The sequence below is a fragment of the Pinus tabuliformis genome, chromosome 8 (assembly GCF_031772625.1).
Source record: "Pinus tabuliformis cultivar Carrire ecotype Pingquan chromosome 8, CPIR1, whole genome shotgun sequence".
In the NCBI taxonomy this organism is placed as follows: domain Eukaryota; kingdom Viridiplantae; phylum Streptophyta; class Pinopsida; order Pinales; family Pinaceae; genus Pinus; species Pinus tabuliformis.
This window is the reverse complement of record NC_142294.1, coordinates 839737333-839755027: the sequence shown is the minus strand read 5'-3', so window position 1 is coordinate 839755027 and position 17695 is coordinate 839737333.

Sequence of the window (17695 nt, the reverse complement as noted above, 5' to 3'; positions counted from 1 at the left end):
CTAAATGTGAGATTAGTGGCACATATGTAAACAATGAGAGGACTCAACTATGATCACACATGAACATTTAGTGACACAACGTAGACCATCCAAAATGCACGAGACACTTTTCTTGATGCAAAACCTTCATGACAAGAGTGCGTGAAGTGAGTGTGAAACATGTCTATGTGATGACAACCACTCATATGCACACAATTCCCTTGAAGAAAAACAACATTCCCTTTGCATGAAAAACAACGACCCCGATGCCTAGGATGACACGCTTCATAAAGATGTGAACCTGGACAACTCTTAAGATCAAGGAGGGGAGCTTGAAATCATCAGCTTACGAAAAAGTGACCAAGGATGATCAGTCACAGGATCTAAGGTAGCCTCTAAAATGTGCATGCGAGCTAAAATTTTGGAGGATAGTTGTAGCTGCTATAACATTGGTGACACATTGGTAGAACTTCAACTCTCTGTATGGACCTTTTTTCATGAAAAGCGACTCTAACCCTCTCAGAAGTATTGTCCGATTCATTGATCATGATGGCTTCCACACTAGCTTGTGTGAAAGATGTAGTCCCTGCCATTCTCTTCATCAGCCAGCACACATTCCAAGACAAGTAAACTTAGTTGGTTTGATTGGGGATGAGGGGTATATTGATGCACAAGTAATATAATTGTTAGATTTTAAGTTTCATCTCTCGTGTTGCTTCGCTTCTAGCATATATGGATAGCACCCTAGTATAGTCACGCAGGAACACAAGCATCGCTTCGGTTCTAGTGAGCCTGGTTAGTACCCCGGTGGAGTTACTTGCATCACCTCTCTACACAAGAAGACTTTCTCTTCTTTCACCTTATTTATTTTTTCATTTTTTTATTTTTTTATTTTTTCATTTTTTCAAAAAAACTGTGAATAGGCACTTATTTATTTCAGAGGTGGAAGAAGGATCCAGACTTATTGAGATAAAAATAGGTTGTTCCTTCAGAGAAGTATGTTATATATACCTCTGATATACTTGTTAATGTTTTTCCCTCACCATATTCTACTTGACTGAGCTGACAAGGGTTAACCCAAAAGAACCGATTAGAGTAGGTTGTGCTAGTACAATTTGGAGGATCTGCAGAATGCAGGGATAGGGGTTGAGGTAACAAGCCCACATGACAACCAGTAGGCTTTCAAGATGAATCTACGTAGATATCAAGAGCAGGTTGGGTAGGAGGATGTGATAGTTCAACAGATGTGCACACACCTTCTCCCACCTTGCATTACAAAGCTAGAGCTATTTGATGAGAAGAGGACGGACAATCACTTGTGACAATGACCTTTTATATCTTAGGTTTAGCAACTCTAACACCAAAGTATGCTGGGAGGGTTTTGAATGATTCTAATAATTACGTATTTTCATATATGTAAAGAAGATACTTAAATCTTCCATCGAGGAATTCCCAATCAATTTCATCTTCAGGAAATTGATATGCAAGATTACGAAAGTGCATGTCAAATTGTTCAATGGATTCATCAGGCACTTTCTGTAATTTGAGAATTTATTTATTGAGTGCTTTATGGTCAAAATGATTGAAAGCATGGTCTATCTCTGTGATTAGATAATGGAAAAAGTGAACATATTTTTCAGACAGCGTGCCACACCAATGCAATGGGTTCCCTCGAAGCGTGTATGCGAACAACACACAGGTCAGGTAATCTTCAAAAATTCATGCCTTTCATAGGAGCCTACAATGCCAATCGTGTGTCTAACCAATCCTAATTGGCCTCCACCATCATATGTTTTATGTAACAAGTTATTCCAGAGCTCTTTCGAGATTTCAAAGTCATGTCCATAAGACATACACTCCCGAAGAGAAATTCTATGTTTAGTCATGATAAGTATATTCAAAACAGATTGTGAGGACTCAGCTTGTCACTTGGCCCTCCTTCTATAACTAGAAATGTTGACAGTGTTGGACACGCCAACATTCAGGGGATATCTGAGGTATGAATTCCCAACTAGACCTCACACCATTTGGTATAGGATTCCAATCATGTATGATGACCCAGTTTCCATTATCTTAAAGATTTACCTTAGCTCTTGCTCATGTGAAAATGAGAGTGGTTTGATTTCTTTTCAAACAATGAGGTTTGCGTGCCTAGTGAGTGCTTTGTGTTACTTGTGTCAAGGTTCTTTCACTGCAGAGGGAGGGGGTGAAAATGAGTCTCAAGCTGAAAGCGAATAGTCCCAACTCTTTTAGAGACAAAAAATAGAGTAGGACATGTGCAACTTCTGGAGGAGTAGTCCACATGGATAAGACAGTCACCAAAAATAATTGGACAGATATCATGCACAACACCTAGTGGAATAGTCCACATCAGTGCGATGGGCATTATAACAAGTTTACAAGAATGAATTTGTCGAGTGTCTGGCGGGATAGCCCACATGGGCGAGACTACGTTAGCAACTGATACAACACATTTCCAATAGCATATGTACTAAAACAACTAAAATAGTTCAACTGCATTAATTCAGGTTAAATAAGCATGCATTACAAGCATCCAAAGAATATTCTTACAAAAGAATATAATACATGTGTGAAAACGTGTTGGCTGGTTAATAGGCTTCTGAATTAAGAAAAATTTCCAAGACACATCGATACACCATACATTACTAACCCTGATAGTGAGGCATTGGAGCCAATGCTCACTCCTCCAAGAAAAGACTACAAACTCTCAAGGCTATGTGAGATGAGCCAAGGTGAAAATTCCTTTGCATGTACAAATGAGGGGTATATATAGCCAAGGGTGAAACTAGCCTTTGTGACTGTTCAAATTCCCTCGTGACCTTTTGACTTACGTGACTCTTCAACTTTACATTACTCTTCCACTTTACATGTGGATCTCTTGGATTTCCACGTTACATTACATTGATTACAATAATATGGCCCATAATAGTGATGTGACCGAGATGAATCATGACATGAATTGACAAGACATTGATGGTATGTTCATGCTAATGGTGGTGTCCATGTCGAGACACAATGTTGTTGGGTGATGGGTGTTCTCTTGGTGTTTCATAGCTTCAACTTCACATGGAAAGGTGTGGAAAGTCTTTTATGGTCTTGGTTTTTGCTTGATGGTTCATGCATGTGCACATGTCTCCTTCGTTTTCTACCTAGTATGATTCATGTGTTCATCTGTTCACGAACAAGTCTCCTAGCATGCATTCCTTCATCATCCCATTCATTGCTGTGTCATGTCTCATCCATGTACCTGTATCTGTAATCAATCATGATGAGATGACATCACATTCATAAATATCCTAGTCTACCATGATCCACCATATTTTTTTTAAGGGTGCAGGTAACTGGGAGAGAGGACAAGGCTCTGAAACTGCATAGAGAACATTTCAAGTTGGAATGCAAGCTCTGGGGAACTGTCAAGGAAAATTGTATAGAGGTCACTGCAAGGCTAAGATCAGTAGTCTCAGACAACAGTGACCATCTACAATATCTGGCTTGGATGGAGGGTAGAAATACACAAATTTTCCAGGGAGGTCGTGTGGGTATCAAGGAGGACACTGGCAGTGAAAACTACGTAGAAATTTGGGGAGGCTGGCAACGGGATGCTGGAGCTTGCTAACCAAAACTGCACAGAACTAGGAGGCTGGCCTACAAAACATCTCTGCCCAGTTTCTAAGCTGAGCTGAGTTTTGGGCAGCTAGAGGATAGCTCAAGAAAACTACACATTTTTCAGGAGGAGCAGCAGGCCAACTGACATGGGAACTGGCTGACAAAACTACATAAATTTTGGGGACAATGCAGTGACACACAGCGAGTGCCTTTCCTTCATATATTTGCAATTTCTTCAGTCAACAAAGGTTGGCATTCTGGCAACTTCTGCGCTATTTTTTGGAGGAATGAAGCCTAAGGTCACTACCTAATCAAACTCTCTGGTTGACCAGTGGGAAACTTGATAGATTTTCTTGTGGGCACCACAGATTGAGATGGATTGCTGAGAAAATTCTGTGTTGTTCTGGGTGAAATTCAGCTAGGTTGCTTCCTAGATTGTGCAGTGCAGATTGCCTGAGAGGCAACCTCATGCTCTGCACAATGTTGAGTAGCAGTACATGATTATTGAGGGTTGATACTGTGTAGTGCATCTTAGTGGACATCTGGCTGATGGAGGGTGGTCCGGTCGACAAAATTTTGAAAAAATGGCTAAGTGTGTGACAGACTGAACTCGTGAATACATGACCTTGTAAACACACTCTCAACATAACTCGATGACTAGACACCTCAAAAAAATAGGACAACATAGCTTAGTGTGACTAACTGCGAGACTGCCTAATGGTGAAAGCGACAAGTGTGACACTCTGGATAGACCTTCGGACGACTGTGATAGCACTTGTGACAGTTCTTACAACATCATGTGTGAGTGCGATATATTTTTACATAGTAAACACAACTCAAACACAAAACTTCAACATCACCAGAATGAGGTCGCAAGTATGACATAACAATCAACATGCTGAAGATGATAATTAATCAAACAGGCAAAAAGAAAGCAAGACATGTAGAGGAAACACATGAAATGAGCTTTTGTGTTTGCACACATGCATGTTACTAAGGACAGGATGGTATGACAATGACAAGAAGTCCTGCAAACTCAACTAAGAGGTGTACTTTGATAGGTATTTTTTACTTACCACACTTACCATTGAGATGATCATTCATCTAACGAAGTTTGCATGCGGTCCTGATCTTTTTCTATTACTTGGTCCTTCTCCTCAACTCCTTCGAAGTGATCTCAACATGTCACTTTTTCCTATAGTCACTCGGTGACGGATCGACGTAGTTTCAGTGAGAAGTGCCTGCTACAGGGATGAGGCCATGGGAGGCCTATCTTCGCAATTTATGAATGCAAGAACAACAAGACAACTTGGACAATAGTGTGTAGTTTTGAGGCATAGGACACTGCTACGGGTTGGGGGTCCTCTGAGGACACCTCTACATAGTTTTGGAATGGAGGGCAGTTGGAATACTCTATGCATTTCTGGAAAGTAGTGCGGGCTGCCTGACTGCTCTGTGCATTTCTGGAGAGCAGTGTTGGTTGGGGCTTTTATAGGCTACGGGGTTTCAACAGGCAAGGGAGGAAGATTAATGGTTGTAGAATCAAAGTACAAAGTTATGGAATGCTGAATGACGTTAGGTTGCTCAGGAAATGGCTAAGTGTGAGTTTAGTGGCATAGATGTAAACATCAATAGGAATCCACTATGATCGCACACAAACACTTAGTGACACAACATAGACCATCCAGAATGCATAAAACATTCTTTTCTTGATGCAACAACCTTCATGACAAGAGTACCTGAAGTGAGTGTGAAACATGTCTATGTGATAACAACCACTCATACGCACACAATTTACTTGAAGAAAAACAGCATTCCCTTTGCATGACAAAAAATGACCCCTATGCCCAAGATGACACATGCTTCATAAAGATGTGAACGTGAAAAAATCTTAAGATCAAGGAGGACAGTTTGAAATCATCGGCTTACCAACAAGTGACCAAGGATGATCAATTGCAAGATCCAAGGTAGGCTCCGAAATTTGCATGTGAACTAATATTTTGGAGGGTGGTTGTAGCTACTACAACAAGACTGTAGGGTTTGTTGTTGTAGGCCTTAAATATAGCATACATTTCATTGACTCTTATGCATCTACAAATATGGAGGTCGTATCCCATATAAAAAATATAACCATATATATAGGAAAATTGAGAACTACATTGAATGATCTGCCTCAAGGAGACAAATAAGATGGTAATTTTCCTACTACAATATGGTTGGAAACATTTGTATACCATGGCATTCTAGTGGATACCACAAATAAATTCTCTTATGGGAATTGATCTTCTACAAGATATGAGTCATTCACGAGCGAAATTATGGATAAGAAGTTTGCAACTCATTCCACGGTCTATCTTTGATGGTGATGTCAAACTCCTACAACAAAAGAAACCACCTGGTCACTCTGTCACTAGTGATTGGTTTATTTTCTAAATAATTAATAGCATAATGATCTATACATAAAAAAATAGGATATTTAGTGATATAATTGTGGAATTTGTTAACAACATAAACAATAGCTAGAAACTCCTTTTCTGTCATTGTATAATTTAATTCTACTAGCACCAGATTTTTCTAATGTAGTAGATAGTGTATGGTTTCTTGTCTTCCTCCTACCAAAGTATTACTCCTATGGTCATGCCTGATGCATAAGAGGATATGTGAAATAACTGTTTCCAGTTAAGACCTCTTAATAGTGGTGTTGTTGAAAGTAATTTCTTTAACTGTGTGAAATCATCATCACATTTATCAATCCAAGTAAAATCGACATTTCTTGTTAACAAATATAACAGTGTTGCATTTTTTGAAAAAAAAACTATAAAACTCGAATAATAACCAACATAGCCAAGGAAAATACTTACCTATTTTAGTGTTTCTGGAGTAGGGATTATGATAATTACCTCAGTTTTCGATAGGTCCACCTAAATACCTATGGTAGAAATAAAATGTTCCAAAGCTATGCCCTCTATCACTAACACATAACATTTTTAATGGTTGAGACATAGCCTAGTCAATATACATTTGATCAGTACTTTCTCCAGGTTGTGAAAAGCTTCTTCAAAGTCATGATGGTAAGGTGTGAAATCATCCACATAAATTTAAAGTCCACCATTCACTAAATCAGAGAATATACCTAAGATTTCTCTCTAAAAGGTTGCAAGTCCATTACAAAGACCAAATGGGAGAACTCAATATGAAAATGTTCCCCATGGAAAAGTAAATGTAGTTTTATATTGATCTATTGGAGCAATCTAGATCTGGTTATACCCACTCAATCCATCTAGAAGAGAAAAATATTTCTTCCGAGACAGAGTATCAAGGAATTTATCAATAAATGTAAGGGGGGTGTGGTATTTTTTAGTAGATTTATTCAATTCTCTATACTCTACACAAATTCACCACTTCCCATTCTTCTTAGGTATGACAACAAGAGGTGAAACCCATTGGTTATATAATATAGGGTATGTAAAATTAACATCGAGTAATTTTTGGAGTTCTTGTTTGAATATATCTTTAAGATGTGGATATAATATTCTTTGAGGTTGGTGAATGCAACAAACATATTTCTCTATGTGAATTTAATGTGTACATACTTCTAGATCAATACCTTTCATATTAGCGTAGTCCCAAGAAAAGGAGTTTTTATGATTTTGGAGGATTTGTATCAATCATTCTTGTTGAGAACTAGTAATATTGGAGTTAATATTCAACGTTTTACTAGGTTTTATTTTAGCTAGAATACTATTATGGAAAACTATCATAGGGATATGATCACTATTGGACTCTTTTATAGGGTTAGCTTGAGATTCATTATCCATTAAAACTTCAAGCAATTCGAAATTTTGATGTCCTACAAAAGAGGGTTGATTAATGAAGTTGTTAACAGTATCATCCTTAGTGTCCTATTTTAAGGTAATAAATTTTTCAATAGTGAGAATTGGATGCAACTTTTCTTCTTCATGTTTAGAAAGGATCCCTATTGTACTGCTAGATTTTGTGCATGGTTTAGAAGGGGGATAATAGTATGACTTTTAATAGTTGTTCCCTCTGAAATCATCATATTCCCAGTTCGACATCTAATACAAGCATCGACAATAGAAATCCATTGTCTTCCCACTATGAGGGGATATCCTTCAAGCTTGTCTTTAAGGTTAAGGACAAGAAAATTGGTAGGATATTGCCAAGAGTCCACCGAAATGATTACATCTTCAAGAATTCCTATTGGTTTAATTATAGACCTGTTAGCTAATTCCAACATTGTGGGAGTTGGTACTAATTCATGTAATCCAAGAAAACGACAAACTTTTGATGTCATGGTATTAATAGAAGCTCCCAAATCTACCAAAGTATTCAGAGAACTGATGCCCTACACTTTTACAATGACTACAAGATTCCCATGGTCTTCATACTTCATAGAAATTTGTTTCCCTATTACATGGATAGTGGGAGGGTCTTTAGGATTCCTTATGGGCTACTTAACACACAATTATTTGCTAGTCTTCTCACAAATGGGTATGTATATAATATCCTATAAGAGAAGAATTTTGACATATAGATTTCATAATTCCATGACTAGGTCAAATTCAGGGTATACTAGTTATTTTATTAAAGTCTATCTCTCTAGAAATGGGGGAGAAATAGTTGTAACCTTAGTCAAATTTTTGTTTCTAGTGAGTCCAACAAGTAGTTTTGATATTGGTGGTGAGGATGATTTTAGTCCACCATATGTTATAATTGATGAAAATTTTCGAGGTTAGGCTTAATTCTACTCTTTATTATATATATATATATATATATATATATATATATATATATATATTACTCTTTATTATATATATATTATTTTATTTTATTTTTCTCATAAATTATTGGAGATGTTTTTGTGAGCACTGTGTGCCCTTATCTTAATTGTATTTCATCACATTCCAAAAGGGGAAGACAGTAATTAAAGGTATTTAATACTTCAATGAGTTGAATGTGTCTGTTATTGGGATTGGGTTGTACGAGAAATTGAGGGTGTAATAAAGATGCGTTTGGTGGAGCATTTAAAGGTAATTGGAGCTTTTGTTGTGGTTGTTGTGATAGGCTAATTGTCCTAAAGATTGATTAGTGGGACTAGGAGGGCATTTCTAGGTTTGAGGTCAAAATGGCCATTGAGTGGTTTGATTTATCCATTAGGAAGGCTATTGTGTATATTGTGGACTCTGCCAAGGTGGCTAAGATATTCTTGGTTCTGCCAAGATTTTCCAGGGTATTACTGATTTTTCCAAGATGGTTCAGGATATTGTTGATTCTACTAGGATGATCTAGGGTATTTCCATGGATTATATTGATTAGTAAAAAATTTAAAGGGATCTAGGGTCATACTTGGAGTTCATGATTGCCATTGTTTTCATTGATCTATGAGGCACACTAGCTTAGCTTCTTCCCCAAACTCTTTGTAGACAAATTCTGAGTGAGACGATCATTCCTTTAAATCAAAATAATAGGTCCACTCTCATTAATTGGCAATTTAGGTAGTCTATATTTAAGGCTATCAAGAAAATTTTATGTAGGGACAATGATGACTAGTAGAACGAATCTAAAACCAAGGCTGTTGCACACTCATTTCAGCAAAACATTCAAGTTGTTCCACTCTTCAACACAGCTAGAAAAGAGGGACAATGATAACTAGTATAATGAATCTCAAACCAAGGTTTTTCTGCACTCATTTTTAGTAAAACGTTAAAGTTGTTACACTCTTCAACACAACTAGAAAAGAATCACACAATTGTAGAATAAACCAATTTGTTACACATCCATTCTCACTCATAAACAACATTCTTTCAAACCTCTTGATCACTCAACCAATGTTGAACACACACATTCAATGAAAGTGAAATCTAATTTGTGACAAAAAAGTAAATAACTCACTTCTACACTAACAGGAGGGATCGGTTCAGGATTATGTTGTCACACCATTCAAAATATCTATGCAATAAATAACTCATAAATGAAGTTGATAGTAACAACAATAAAAAACTAAGAATAATTAATGAAAATAGATTTTTTATCCTACTTAACTAGTGATCCCTACATACTATGATGGAGGGCCCTTCCTCCTCAGCAAGGGATGGTGCACTAAATAATGCACAAATTACTCAAAGGAATATATAATCCCACAAGGTTGATATTTTCATAAATGAAATATCAAGATTATAGTGCTTGGTGATTTCCCCAATAATATAGTCTAATTCTCTTCGCTTCCCCCACATGAAGAGAACTCTCTTCTTTATAATTTTCGATTACAACAAGAAGATCATCGTGAGAATATTTTGATACTCATGTGATCTTAAAATAAGAACATGTATTGGTAATTGATAATAGTTTCCATTGGTAATGTTAAAGTTGTAGCAACTTCTTTTTCTTACAATGATCTGTGTGGAAAATCTCAACTACTTGATTTGTATGCTCCATGAATATCTCTCGGTGGTTGAGATGGATTTTATTGGATGTGATCCTAGATTTGTTTCATGCAACAAATTAGTGAAGAAAAAAATGCAAAATGAAGACAGTTCATGTATCAACAACATTCCTTGGATCCTCTATCCAAATTGATAAAGGAAAATGCAAGTGCAATCCTATAACAACAACTTCAATAGACCACTTAAACTTGAAATAACCCATATGTCATTTTTATAAAAAAAATTGCCTAAGAAGGTAGTTCCTATGCGAAATTATATGAAGAATTAGACTAAGAGAGTGACATATGGAAAATGACATACTTAAGTGAATTATGGTTGTAGCAATGGTGAATTGTAGTTTTGTTTGTCAATAAGGGAGAAAAATGAATAGGAAAATGTGTGCGAAATGTAACAATTTGTAACAACCCATGGTTAAAGTTTTATGTAATAAATGATAATAAAGGAAAAATAAAACTAAGGTCGTCAAGTACGTATTCGAAGCTGAATGTTGTGAAAACACTTCAGTGGGCATCACTTGTCTTTTAATAATGGCTATGGAAATTTGGAAAGGAAAAGAGGAAATAATTAACATTTAATTATGAAAATAAAGGAAAATAGGAGAAAATGAAAGTGAAGAGACAAAAATTTTAATGCAAGGGAAATTAGAGGAAAAATGAGGGAAAATGAAGAAAAAGGGGACATGAATAATAAAAAGGCATCAGAGAAATAGTTCACAACTTTTGTTTGTCAAGTTTGGCTCTCTCCTTTCATTCTCTCTCTTGTAAACTCTTACACACTTACATTATTCTTGAATCATTTTGGAATTCACTTTGATTCAGATAAAGGATAAGAAATGGAAAGGAAAGGAAAGCAAGGATAAGGTTCAAACAAAAACTTCAATACCAGGATTTTGTAGATAATAGGTTTCATGTGCAATTTCCTAGCCATGGTGTGAATGCATGGTACATTAATTTGTTTATTTGGTTCATTTGTTATCATTGGCATGGGTTTTTCTTAGTTTGACAGTGGTTTAAACCTTTCCATTTCTTGTTTAGCGATGGTGTGATGGGATTCATTCTTGGTTGAGCTTTGGAATGCAAGAACATTTTGGAACGAAATGAGGTGGTCTTAGGAAAATTCTCGAGGGTTGGGGGTGGAGATAGTTTTCTTCGGGAAGCCCTTGGTAGGCAGGTGGAGACGTTACAATTACTCAAGGTATGGTGTAGAAATTCTAATACATCTAAGCTCAGATTGGTTTTGTGATATCAGGACTGGATTAGTTGAGATGACAGTAGCTTGAGGGGGGAGGTGGTTTAACCTCTGGAGTCCCTGGTTGATTATATCTTGGTTATCCCATAAGATCCCAAATTCATGCTTGGAAATTTGTACGATGGTGATTGTTTGAAAGAAATATTTGGTTCAACCCAATCTATGGTCGGTTGGTACATTGAATTCCTTGACTTAGTTGGATTCCACATAAGTTAATAAGAGTTATTTTCCTATTGTGATCAATAATCACTTGTACTTGTTATTCTGTGGATTTTATGGCTGATTTTTCATGGTTAATATTCTATTTATATGTTGGTTATAAGAATGGTTCTATAATGTTCTATAGCTATGGCTATTATTCATAATTTGATAATTATTTGAATGGTAAATGAATGTGTGGGCTAACAAGTGTTATTGCACCTAGATTGAGAGGATATTGAGCCTTCTTGGTGATTTTTTTATGATGTTCAGAATTTTGTGATCATGTATGCATTCATGACATGTAGCTTATATGTTTATCATGTATTTGAAGAAATGTATATCATGTATTGGGTGGTCAAGGTCAAGTTCTGGCTTCAAGTTTGAATGTTTGGCATTGTTATCATCTTAATTATGATTCTAGAAAGTTACAAGCAACTTTGGGCAGTGGTTTGGAGTCTAGCCTTGAAAAGTGGCTCAGATCGCGAAACCGTCAGCATAGAACTCTAGGGAATTTAGGTCATAACCACATGGAAGAAGGTTTATGAGTGTATTTATAGCCTCACAACTACATGTAGGATGTTGTTATGGAGTTAGGTCAGTGAAAAAGGGTTGTAGCTCAGGGATTGACCACTTTGTTGGGTTGTGTTATATTCTTTCCATAACTAGCCTACATAGTTCACTGGGGGTTAGAGGGGGGGAGGAGTACCCCTTCTGTTGTGCTGATTGTGTAGCAAGGCAATCACAATGGGTTTTAGGGGGGGGTAGCACCCCTCTATGGGGTCTAGGGTAGCACCCCGAGGAAATTTTTTTTTGACCCTATATTAGGTTGGGTAGACCTACCTATGGTTTTGTGCATGGTTTTTACACATGGTTTTGGATGCGATGGTTTTCAATCCATGGTTTTGGACGCAATGATTTTCGGTCCATGGTATTGGATGCTTTGACATGTATAAATATGTATTGTAACATTGAAAGGAACATAATGAAAAATCAAGCTGGTAGTCCTAGTTTTGGGATCTAGGGGAAAATCTTTGTATATGTGTTATTCTCTCGCATTGTTTATTTTTTGTGTTTTATAATTCGTATGTAGGTAATTTATGTACAGGGTTAAAACCTGCATTTGGTATCAGATTTGTTTTGTCTTCAAGGGGACAACTTTGTATTAAGGGGTTTCGCTCGGGCTTGTGGTAGACCCTGTTCAGTGGGAGATCTGTAGGATCGATTTTGGTGGTTAAAGAAGATGGCGAGGGGTGGAAAGATAGAGATCAAGAAATTTAATGGTCAGAGTTTTGAGTTGTGGAAACTGAAGATGGAGGATCTATTGGTTGATAAAGATCAGTGGATCGCGATAGATCTGGGTATTAAACCAATGAGAGTGTTTGATGAAGAATGGAAGAAGTTAGATCGGAAGGCAAAGAGCACAATATGATTGTGTGTCTCATATTTAGTATTGTTGAATGTATCAGGGGAAGCCACGGCTAAGGCATTATGGGGTAAGTTAGGGACTTTGTACCAATCTAGGTCTCTGGTGAATAAATTGTTCCTACAAAAAAACTGTATAACCTGGAGATGAAAGATGGAGACTTCGTGACAGAGCATCTAAATGCATTTAATACTATGGTAAGTTAGTTATTATCTATTCATATTAAAATTTTATATGAAGATAAGTGCATCAGTTTGTTGTGTTCTCTACCAGATTCGTGGGATAGTCTGGTTATTGCAATAGGTAGCAATGCAACTACCTTGTAGTTTGGTGAAATAGTCTCACCCTTGCTGAAGGAGGAGATGAGACAGAAAAATATGGAGAGCCAGAATGGTGATGCCTTGTCTATATGAGGACGGTCATAGAACAGAAACAAAAGTAAATCATTGAGTGGGAGATCTAAATCTAGAGGGAGATCTAAATCTCTCGGAAAACCTGTAAAGGTAGTTTGCTGGAAATGTGGAAAGAAAGGGCACTACAAAAGGCACTATAAATTTAAAGCTCCTAACAAAGGAAAGGGATCTGATGATGTTCCTTCTGTAGAGGCAAAAACCACCTTAGATGAAGGTGGGGATGTGTACCTGGTTTCTTCAAGTACACATGTGGATCATGAGGCATGGTTGATTAACTCAGGTGCATCCTTTCACTTCACTCCCCATAAAAAGTGGTTTTGCGAGTATGGGAAATACAATGGTGGTGATTTCTTCTTAGGGGATGATAGGAAGGCTAGAATCATTGGTCACAAAAAAGTAAAGTTGAAGTTGCAAGGCGGAAAAGTTAGAACACTTCCGCGTGTTCTGCATATTCCTGCATTGGCTAGAAATCTGATTTCTGTAAGCAAGTTGGATGATGCAGTTGTAAAAATAGTGTTCGAGAAGGATACTTGCATGATGGTTTGGGGAGCACTGGTATTGATGTGGGGAGTTTAGATTGGAACTCTATACAAGCTACAAGGTATCATTGTTGTTGATGGGTGCAACAATTCTGTGGTTCCTGAAAGTCGAGCAGAAAGTCTAGTGGTCTCTGGAGAGAATACCATGATGTGGCATCAAAGGCTTGGACATATTGGAGAGAAAGGCCTTCAAATACTTCATGGTAAAGGTATGGTAGAAGTTATGAGTAATAGCTCTCTCGATTTTGATTTCTGTAAAAGTTGTGTATATGAGAAGCAGAATCAGGTGAGTTTCCTCTCTAGTGGTAAGAGGGAAAAATATATATTAGAGCTTGTGCACAATGATGTGTTTGGACCTGTGAAGGTTCCATCATTGGGTAAGTTTGTGTACTATGTATCATTTATAGATGACTTCTCAAGGAATACATGGATATATTTCCTTAAGAATAAATATGAAGTCTTTGACAGGTTTAAAGAATTTAAGGTTCTGGTGGAAAACCAGATAGAGAAGAAGATAAAGCTGTTGAGGTCAGATAATGGTGGAGAATTTTGCAGCAAGGAATTTGAACAATTCTATAAGTGTGGTATAGCATGATAGAAGACTACTCCATACACACTTGAGCAAAATGGAGTTGCAAAAAGAATGAACAAGACGTTGATGGAAAGGCCAAGAAGCATGCTCAGTGGTGCCAGGTTAGGACATGAATTCTAGGCAGAGGTGGTGGAGACAACATGTTACCTAGTCAATAGATTACCTTCATCAGCATTAGAGGATAACACTCCACAAGAGATATGGACTGGTAAGAAAATCTCTCTTTCGCATATGAGGATATTTGGATGTGATGCATATGTACATGTTCCAAAGGAGAAAATAACCAAATTGGACAGTAAATCTGAAAAGTGCATCTTTATTGGGTATAAGGATGGTTTAAAGGGTTCTAAGCTTTGGAATCCAGTAACAAGGAAGGTTGTGTACAACCGAGATGTGGTGTTCAAATAGGTGAAAGATGTTATTAAACATGAAGTCCCATAGAAGGAAACTGATAAGATAGAGTTTAGCTAACGGAGGAAGAATCAGACTCTACAACAGAGGAGGAATCAGAAGATGAAGAGCCACAAACTCCGAGTGTGATAAGAACAGTTCGAGAAAGAAGGCAGCCAGAAAGGTATAGTCCATCTTATTTCTGTTCAAATTTTTCTTTATATATTACTGATGATGATCCTAGAACTGTGAAGGAAGTAGTAGATTCAGAGGATGGAAAACTCTAGAAAGAGGCCATGGTTGATGAAATGGCATCTTTTCACAAAAATGAGGCTTGGGATCTGGTGGAGTTGCCGGCTGGAAGGAAACCCATTGGCAGCAAATGGGTGTTTAAGAAGAAGACAAATGCATAAGGAAAGGTGGAGAAATACAAAGCTCGGCTGGTAGCAAAATGTTATTCCCAAGTGCTGGGAATTGATTTTGGTGATATTTTTTCTCCTATTGCCAAGGGAGCTTCTATTAGATTACTTTTATTTGTTGCTACTGATTTTGATTTTGAGGTAGAACAGATGGATGTGAAGATAGCATTTCTTCATGGGGATCTGGAAGAGGATATCTACATGAAGCAACCTGAAGGTTTTGTGGTGAAGGGTAAGAAAGAACTGATATGCAAGTTAAATAAGTCTTTGTATGGGTTAAAACAGTCACTAAGGATGTGGTATCAGAAATTTGATACATTTATATGGGGACTTGGCTTCACCAGAAGCAAAACAGATCACTATGTGTATTTTCAATTAATTGGTGACCATGTTATTTGTCTGGTCTTGTATGTGGATGATATGTTGTTGGTTGGAAATGACAAAGAAATTATCTAGGTTTGAAGAACCAATTGTCCTCCAAATTCAGCATGAAATATTGTGGTGCTGCAAACTATATTTTGGGCATGGAAATTAAAAGAGATTAGGCAAAGAGGAAGCTCTGGTTAAACTAGAGGAAGTATGTCGAGACAATATTGCAGAGGTTTAATATGCAGGATAGTAAACCAGTGAAGGTTCCTAATGCTATAGGTGTAAAGTTATCTACTGAACAATGCCTTAAGACACAAGAAGAGGAAGAGGACATGTCCCATGTTCCATATGCCAGTGAAGTCAGTAGCTTGATTTATGCGATGGTCTGTACTAGACTAGACATTGCACATGTAGTGGGAGTATTGAGTAGGTTTATGTCAAAACCAGAGAAGGAGCACTGGAGAACAGTGAAGTTGGTTTTCAGGTATTTGCATGGCACTAGTGATTATGGGTTGTGTTACCAAGGAAGACCAGGATTGGATAGAGTGTTGGATATTCGTGGCTTTGTTGATGCAGACTAGGATGGAGATTTGGATAAGGGAAGATCTACAAGTGGGTATGTCTTTAACCTATTTGGAGGTGCTATCATTTGGATGAGTAAGAAATAATCTGTAGTGGCACTATCAACTACAAAGGCAGAATACATGGAAGCCACTCATGCAAGCAAGGAAGCAGATTGGTTGCAGAGATTATGTTCAAGTATGGGGTTAGTACAAGGAGCTATAAGGATAGACTGTGATAGCCAAAGTGGAATTATCTTGGCAAAGAACCTTACTTATCATTCAAAGACAAAGCACATTGATGTCCAGTATCACTTTGTGAGGGATATGATAGAAGACAAAACAATGTTGATGGTAAAGGTGGACACTTTGAAGAATACTGTAGATGCATTGTCAAAATCTGTGAGCTCTGAGAAGTTCTCTTGTTGTAGAGAAACAATTTGCATTGCAGGGCTAGATAAATGACTAATCTCTCCTATGGCCCCTTGTGGAAAGAAAATAACAGGTGGGAGAATGTTGGGTTGTGTTATATTCTTTCCACGACTAGACCACATAGTTAACTAGGGGGTTAGAGGGGGGGTGGAGCCCCCCGTTTGTTGTGCCAATTGTGCAAGGGGGTCGGTAGCCCTGCCTATCTAGGGGGTTTGAGGGGGGTGGGTAGCCCCCCTCTATGGGGTCTGGGGTAGGGCCCTGAGGAAATTTTTTTTGGAGCCTATATTAGGTTTGCTGGACCTACCTATTGTTTTCTCCATGGTTTTCACACATGGTTTTGGACATGATGGTTCTTCGGTCAATGGTATTAGATGCTTCAGCATGTATAAATATGTATTGTAACATTGAAAGGAACATAATGAAAAATCAAGCCGGTAGTCCCGGTTTTGGGATCTAGGGGAAAATCTTTATGTATATGTGTTTTATGTGTTTTAGAATTCGTATGCAGGTAATTTCTATATAGGGTTAAAACCTACACTAGTTTTGGGATCGAGGGGAAAATATCTGTCTATACCTATTTTATGTTTTATGCTCTCGCCATTATTTATTTTTCTATTTTTAAAATTTTTGTGCAGGTAATATATGTACAGGGTTAAAACCTACATTTGGTATCAGAGTCGTTTTGGCTTTAAGGGGATGACATTTTTTCTAAGGGGTTTTGCTCAGGCCTGTGGTAGACCTTGTTCATTGGGAGATTGATGGGATCAATTCTTGTGGTGAAAGAAGATGGTGAGCAGTGGAAAGATAAAGATCAAGAAATCTAATGGTTAGAGTTTTAAGTTGTTGAAACTCAAGATGGAGGATCTGTTGGTGGATAAATATTAGTGGATCAGAGTAGATCCGAGTACTAAACCAATGTTAGCCTTAGATGGAGAATGGATGAATTTAGATCAGGAAGAAAATATCACAATAGGACTGTGTATATCGGATTCAGTACTGTTGAATGTATTAGGGGAAGCTATGACAAAGGCTTTGTCAG